Source organism: Chrysochloris asiatica, unplaced genomic scaffold, assembly GCF_000296735.1.
Source record: "Chrysochloris asiatica unplaced genomic scaffold, ChrAsi1.0 scaffold00225, whole genome shotgun sequence".
Classification (NCBI taxonomy): domain Eukaryota; kingdom Metazoa; phylum Chordata; class Mammalia; order Afrosoricida; family Chrysochloridae; genus Chrysochloris; species Chrysochloris asiatica.
In genome coordinates this window covers 4,327,545-4,335,284 of record NW_006408743.1, presented here as the reverse complement: position 1 = coordinate 4,335,284, position 7,740 = coordinate 4,327,545, and the positions used below count along the sequence as shown (strand labels likewise).

The window sequence follows — 7,740 nt, the reverse complement described above, 5'->3', positions numbered from 1 at the left end:
TTTTCAGCTCCTTTACCTCTTCATTTCTTCCGTTTGCTTTAGTGTCTCTGTGCTGGAGAACAAATTTCAGAGTCTTTTCTGAAATTCATTTTGGTCTTTTCCTTTTTTCTTGTCTTCTTAATTACCTTTTGTTTTCTTTCTATATGATATTCTTGATGTCAACCCACACATTTTATGGTTTTTGGTCATTAATGTCTAATGCATCAAATATGTTCTTAAAATGATCTCTAAATTCAGGTGGGATATGTTCAAGATAAACTTTTGGTTCTTGTGCACTTGTTTTAATTTTCTTCAGCTTCAGCCTGAACTTCCAAATGATCAAGTGATGGTGTGCTCCACAGTCTGCTCCTGGCCTTGTTTTGGCTGATGATGTGGAGCTTTTCCACCATGTCTTCCCACCGATGTAGTCAATTTGACTTCTGTGTATCCCATCTGGAAAGTTCAGTGTGTATAGTCACATTTTATACTGTTTTAAAAAGATATTTGCAAAAAATAAATCATTAGTCTTACAAAAGTCTATCATGTGATCTCCAGCATCATTTCACCAAGATCATACTTTCCAACTACTGATCCTTCCTCTTTGTTTCCAACCTTTGCATTCTAAACACTAGTAATTATTAATACATCTTGATTGCTTGTTTGATGAATTTCAGACTGAAGGGATTAGTAGATTTCTTGAATTTTATAATCACTGTCTATAGTGGTTGGTGAGTAACTTTGAATAATAGTGGTATTAATTGGTTGTCCTTATAGGCATAACAATATTATCCAATCAGAGAACACATTATACTTCAAGAGAAATCTTGAAATGTTCTTTTTGATTATTAATCTGACACCATTCCTCTTTAATTTATTATTCCAGGAATAGTAAACAATGTGACTATCAGATTCAAAATGGCCAATACTTGTCCATTCTAGCTCATTAATGCCTAAGATATTGATCCTTATGTGTTCCACTTCATTGTTCACAACTTAAAAAATTCCCAGATTCATATTTCATACCTTCCACATTGTGATTAGTAATGTTGTTTCTTCTTATTTTGATGTGGGCCCATCAGCAAATGAAGATCCCAAAAGCTTTAGTCCACTCTTGTCTTCGTTGTCAACTCTACTATGAGAAGGTAGGTCTCTTTCAGTTATATTTTGGTTGCCTTCCAACCTAAGAGACTTATCTTTCACCACTATACCTGGAATTATAATGGTCCTATTCATGTTTCAGTAGCCAATATTCTGGTTCTGTTTGACAGTGTTCCACTGCTATTCGTAATGTTGTTAGTGGCTCAAAGTTTAAAGATAGTCTGTCTCTCATTCTTCCTAGGATGTCTTAGTCCGCAAGTTCAAATATAACCTGCCCACAATGTTTGTCTCTGCCAGCATTCAAAATACTGGGGGCATAACAGCCAGCATTTGAGCTACAAAAAGCCACCACCGTACGAGAAACTGATAGACAAATGATTTATTAATCCCTTTCTATTGCATATCTTTCATTGAAGATATTACTGATCTTATTCTTGTTTTGCTCTCTGTAACCTGGCTCCTTCTCTACATTTTTCTTGATCTTTCTTGCAAAGTTATCAATATTATTGATGCTTTAACATAACCAAGTACTATGTTTAATAACAACAATGTTTATAAACTAACATTCCCCTCTGTTTTACTGATTGTTGTAATTATTTTTTTATTTCATTAGACTTCAAGTTTTGTTTGCTTTTGCTTTCATAGCTTCTTTATGTAAAATTTTTGATAATTGCATGTAAACTCTCTCCTTTTTTAAGCTAACATATACATTTATGGTTATAAATTTCCCTATAAACACTGTTTTAGTTACATACCACAAATGTTTTTGATGTATATTTTCACTTAATTAAAACATTTTTTATCCTCTTTTGATCCAGGTAATATTTATAATGCATCATTTGATTACCATACATTTGAAGTTTCTAAATGTTTTATTCCCTTGATTTGTTTTAGTTATGATAACGGTGAGACGATATCTTCTGCAAGTTTCTAATATGTTGTAATATATTAGATATATTGTTGAAATATTACATAAATATAGCAAATTATATTTGTGAATTAAAATATACTGTATATGTTGCAATTGTGTGAAATGTTTAAAAAGTTTTAATCAGATAAATTATTACAAAGTGTTACTTAGATATTTTATTCCTTCACTTACTTTGTCTACTAGTGAAATTCCCTAGAGGGGATATTAACATTTCCATGTATTCTGAATGATTGCGGGTTTTTCTATTTTTCCCTTTAGTTTTCTCTGCTCTTTATAAAAGTTATCATGTGCACTGATATTTAGGAAAATTATGTTTTCTTGATTAAGTAATTAGTTCATTGTTGTAAAATGAACAAATATTTTCTGTTAATAATTGTTTTATTGGCATCTACGATTTCTGATGTTAAAATCATTGTAACTCCTTTTTTATGCTAAATCTCCACAAGGCATATTTTCCTTTATTATTACACACACACATATACATGCATCACATTTAACTCCACCACTATCATTGAGTTGATTCTACTTAAAAAAACACCTACTGAGCATAATACTGCAGCAATTTGTTTTAGGATATAAGAATCATGCTTGTCATGATACATATTTAATTTATATATGTATTGCAAAACTCATGATACAAACATTTTTATTTATTAAAAATATTAAACAGTACTTTTATGTGAATAAAAATTGACCCTGCCTTCTTATTTATTTTTTTTAAGCACAGTAAAGACTCAGTTTCATATTTCTATGGTCTAAAACCAGAGAAATTATTTGTATCATTGATGCCAAATGCAACCATTTGGAATTCATTTGATTACTACTCTTGGTGAAGCTCATGTGTTGCCAAATAGAACTGGGTTCTCTAGGGACATGGACTTTAGGAAGCACTTAAGTAGGCCTATGTTGTAAAGCACCTCAGGTAAGTTTAACTCACAACCACTTTGCTAATTGCTCAGTGCATGCTGTTGTCACAATACTGGGACTTTCAGAATCATTGGCACTATCTATTATAAGAGTAATGTTTTTGGAATGACTTTATATATTCTCTTTATGTTTGATTTAGATATTCTCTTTATGTTTGATTTCCAAAATTCTTATTTTCATACACTCAGTTGTGTTTTTCTTTTGAAAATAGGCTGAAAATTTTATCAAATGTGGAAATTTGTCAACAATCATTTATGCAAGCACATGCCTGCACATTTATTTTTCATTCTCCTTTTGTGAGAATAATTAGTATTGATACTACATGTCATGTAGTTTCTATTTTTTTTTTTTTTCTGTGTTAGCTAGCATGTGTAGATTCTAAAGACTGTGTTCAAGTTCCCCAATTCTTGATTTTCATTATTATTTTTCTAATTCTTGATCTTATTATTTTATATGCTATATGCCATTATTTTTCTAATTCTTTATTTCATTATTTTATATGCTATATGCATTACAATGGACTGATCCCTCCTGCTAATCTGCCCAGAGTATAAGAGCTGAAGTCTCACTATTGTGGCTTCTAAGGAACATTGTGCTTTACTTCTGAAAATACAGATTTGCTTGTTCTTCTAGCAGACCATGATACTTTTAATATTCTTCTCAAACATCATAAATCAAATATATCATGTACTCCACAGTCTTTATTATTTATTGTCTAAATTTCACATGCATATGAGATTATGGAAAAATACCATGGCTAGGATAAGTCACACCATGCTCCTTAAACTGGCATTGTTCTTCTTGAACACTTTAAAGAGATCTTGTGCAGCCGATTTGTCTAATGATATATGTAATTTTAATCTTGACTGTTGTTTCCACTTGTGTTGATAGTGAATCCAAACCAAATGAAGTCTTTGACAACTTGGGTATTTTCTCAAATTTTTATGATGTTATTTATTGTTCCAGACATGAGGATTTTGGTTTCATTTACATAGAGGAGCAACCATTACTGAAGGCTGTGATCTTTGATCTTCATCATTAAGTAATATAAGACCTCTTCATTTCAACAAGCAAGGTTGTATCATCTGCATATCACAGGCTGTTAACGATCCTTCCTCCAATATTGATGCCTTGCTCTTCTTCATATAATTCAGCTTCTCAGATTATTTGCTCAACATACAAATAGAATAAATATGATGAAAGAATACAACCCTGGCACAAACATTTCCTGATTTCAAACCATTCAGTATCTTCTTGTTCTGTTCAAATTGTTGCCACCTGGATATATACAGGGTCCTCATGAGAAAAATTAACTGTTCCGGAATACTCATTCTCCTCAATGTTGTTCATAGATTGTCATGATCCTCAAAGTCAAAAGCCTTTGCATAGTCAACAAAGCACAGGCAAATATAATTCTGGCATTCTCTGCTTTCAGCCAAGGTCCATTGGATATCAACAATGATATTCCTTATTCAAAGTCTTCGTCTGAATCTGGCTTGAACCGCTAGCAATTCCCTTCAATGTACTCTTTTTTCTTTAAAAAAAAAAAAAACTTTTATTGTGAATTGAGTGATAGTCTACATGGCAGAATATCAGTTTTGCAATAAACCCATCTCATCCTGTTTCATTGAATGATTGCAAGCCTCTTTTTTGATGTACACAAAAACATGCAGGAATATATAATTGTTTTAACAACCAAACAGCACATTTTGCAAACCTGGACCATCAGCACACAGCCTGTCTCCTTCCATGAGTCTAGAGTCAGATGCTTTATCTCTCCATACCATCGCTTCTGCCTTTATCTCTGGTGTCGCAGCTTCTCCTGTTGGGATCCCATGTTCTGCTCATGTTCTTCCTTCTTGCTGGTCCTAGGGTCTTCTATTTCTGGAATGTAAGATTAACTGCTCCCCACTTTTTTTTACACATTTTCTACCTTTACAGTTGTGGAAATCACAATTAGTCATGATAACATTCGTCGCTGTTGTTAAGTGCCATTGAGTCGGTTCCAACCCATAGCGACCCTGGATAGGGTTTCTGAGGAGCAGTTAGTGAGCTTGAACCGCCAATCTTGCAGTCCAAACGGCTTTGCAGTCTGGTGCATTAACTCACAGCGCCACACCAGGACTCCTCCATTATAACAATTACTCACTATTAAATCAAAAGAATCGTATCCCCATCTCTTTTTACCAAAACCATATAGACAAGATGGAAACCATTCAGTGGGGGTTCTACCTTCCTCTGATTGTTCTGAAACTAAATGCCCTCATGAAAACTTGTAAGCCAGACACTTCATACCTTTATAGCCTCCCTTCCCCCATATTAGGTAGCCAATGTTTGATTTGCCCATCCCTATCAGTGTGGCACTGTGGATTAATGCGCCAGACTGCAAAGCCGTTTGAACTGCAAGGTTAGTGGTTCAAGCTCATCAGTCACTCCTCAGAAACCCTATATAGGATCACTATGGGTTGGAACCGACTCAACGGCACTTAACAACAACAACAACAACAACATCAGCCCTGTGCACTGAGGGGATATGCTTGATCCTTGATTTGAAGACTCCTTCCCTTTTGGTTGGTATTCTGAACTATTGCATCTATAAGTTAAGGTCAAGTTTATTAAATTGCAGCAATTTATACTTGTTTCTTATATCATATTCCTCTAGCTTCTTTTAATAGATTTCTGATTATCAAGCCATCCAAGCTATGACAAATGGGTACTATCTGCAAGGCTGGATGTTCTTGCGGACCTCCTCCCACATCGATATCAGTTGGACAGTTCACTGTTAGCTCTAGTCCCCAGTGGCTAGGTCAGTGTCCATGAACTCTGGAGTTCACAAGTCTCCCCTAACTTCAGATCAATGAGCACTTTCTCTTCTCTTTCTCATCTCAATGTTAACAGAAATCTATGGAACATGGTCAAGTTCAGCCCATGTCTTCATTACTACCTTTCCCCAACTTCCAATCACAAGTAGACCAGCGTGGTCACCAGTGATCTAGCAAACTTGCTCATGTGTTCCCTTTGAGATTCAATTTTGGAAGGGGGTTTGTCCTTAAAGGATTTGACAGCTTGCCTTGATGGCTCCCAGGTGAACAGCTTGCCTGTTTTTGTAATTAGCCAAACAGTGCTTTTTTTGTTTTTCTTGATGTTCTTTCTTTCAAGAAGCATCTTCTGTTCCTTGAACCTCTCTGGGTTGGTCTGCATGTCCTTTCAAGTGGGAATGTGTCCTGCCTCAGAAGATTCTGTGTGCAGTTCAGGGTTCTATCTAAGGTCCTATACTCTACAAAAGCTCTACAAGAAGTCTATTTCACTGGGTAATTACTAAAATCCCTTTTAGGTATTCCAATCAATTATAAGCTGAAGACAGACAAGCTTTCTGTAATTATATCACCTGACATTCCTTTCTATCTCACTCAAGTATTGATTTTACATTAGTAGGCAGGGGAAACTGATATCCATAATACAATCTTTCACCTTAACATTATTTCCTCTCTTTTACCTGTCCCTGTCAATGTACTTTTTAAATGGGAAAAATAAGTTTTATTCACTTGGGGGATGGGCAGCCTCAGAACTTCTGGAACTGCTTCTTGGTGCTTGTAGCTTGATGACCTTGAGTACATTGAAGCACACGGTCTTGCTCATCAGGGGCCAACACTTACCCACTGTGATGATGTCCCTGATCTGAACATCCCTGAAGTAAGGAGACAGGTGCACGGACATGTTCTTGTTGTGCTTCTCAAAGTGATTGTTCTTGCAGATATAGTGGAGGCAGTCTCTGCATATGGCAGTGGTCCTCTGTATCTTCATCTTGGTCACCATACCCGACAGTATACACCCTCGGATGGAGACATTACCAGTGAAGGGTCATTTTTTGTCAATGTAGGTGTCCTCAATGGCCTCTTTAGGTATCTTGAAGCCCAGAACTATGGTCTTGTAACAGTGTGGGAGTTTTCTCTTGTTAGGACACTCTTTTTGTTTTGAAAAATGGTCGGCTGCTTTTGGTAGGCATGCTCAGTCTGAATGTCTGCCATCTTCCTGGCCTCCTGGAAAAAAGAGAGCTGGGGTCTGGGTTTCATTAGCCACTGCACAGGGGCTCGAAAGAAAGTGATAGTAGAGGCCTGTCAATGTACTTTTGTAGCAATTTTTGAATTATCTTTAGTAAAATTTTACTTGCATGTGATATTAATGACATTGTTCCATGATTTCCACTTTCTGTTAATTCACCTCTCTTTGGAATGGGCACAAAATGGGTCTTTTTTGAGCAGTTGATCAGATAGCTGTCTTCCAAATTTCTTGGCATAGATGAGTGCTTCCAGTACTGCATCATTTTGTTGAAAGATTTCAATTTGTATCCCATCAGTTCTCAAAGTCTGTTCTTTGGCATTGACTTCAGTTCTCCTTGGACTTCTTCCTTCATTACCACTGACTCTTGATCATATCATCATAGAAAAGTGCAGTGCAATATAAGCTATTGTTTCTAGATATTGTTTGCTCCAAAGTTTAACATCAATGTTTTCCTCAGGTAGATCATCTTAGAATTATTCTACATGTTTAACTTGTCTTGATTTTAAAATTATAACAGCATATGTGACAGTGATGCATATTTTGAAACATTAAAAATAATTTTCCCTAATATTTACTTTTTCTCTTTGGATCTTTTCCTATTTCAGTTAATTAAACTATTCTTAAAATATCATCCTAGAGAAATTAGATGACAATAGAAAATAGAGAATGGTGAAACAAATTATAGATTTTATTTGTTTTACAGAAGTCTAATTTATGTCTTCCCATTGTGGTGCTGTAGGATA

At 35.2% G+C, this 7,740-nt stretch overlaps 1 pseudogene; it reads right to left on the bottom strand.

Moving 5' to 3' along the window:
- Positions 1-6,497: 6,497 nt before the first annotated feature.
- On the bottom strand, positions 6,498-6,963 carry LOC102841416 (annotated as a pseudogene).
- Positions 6,964-7,740: the final 777 nt, after the last annotated feature.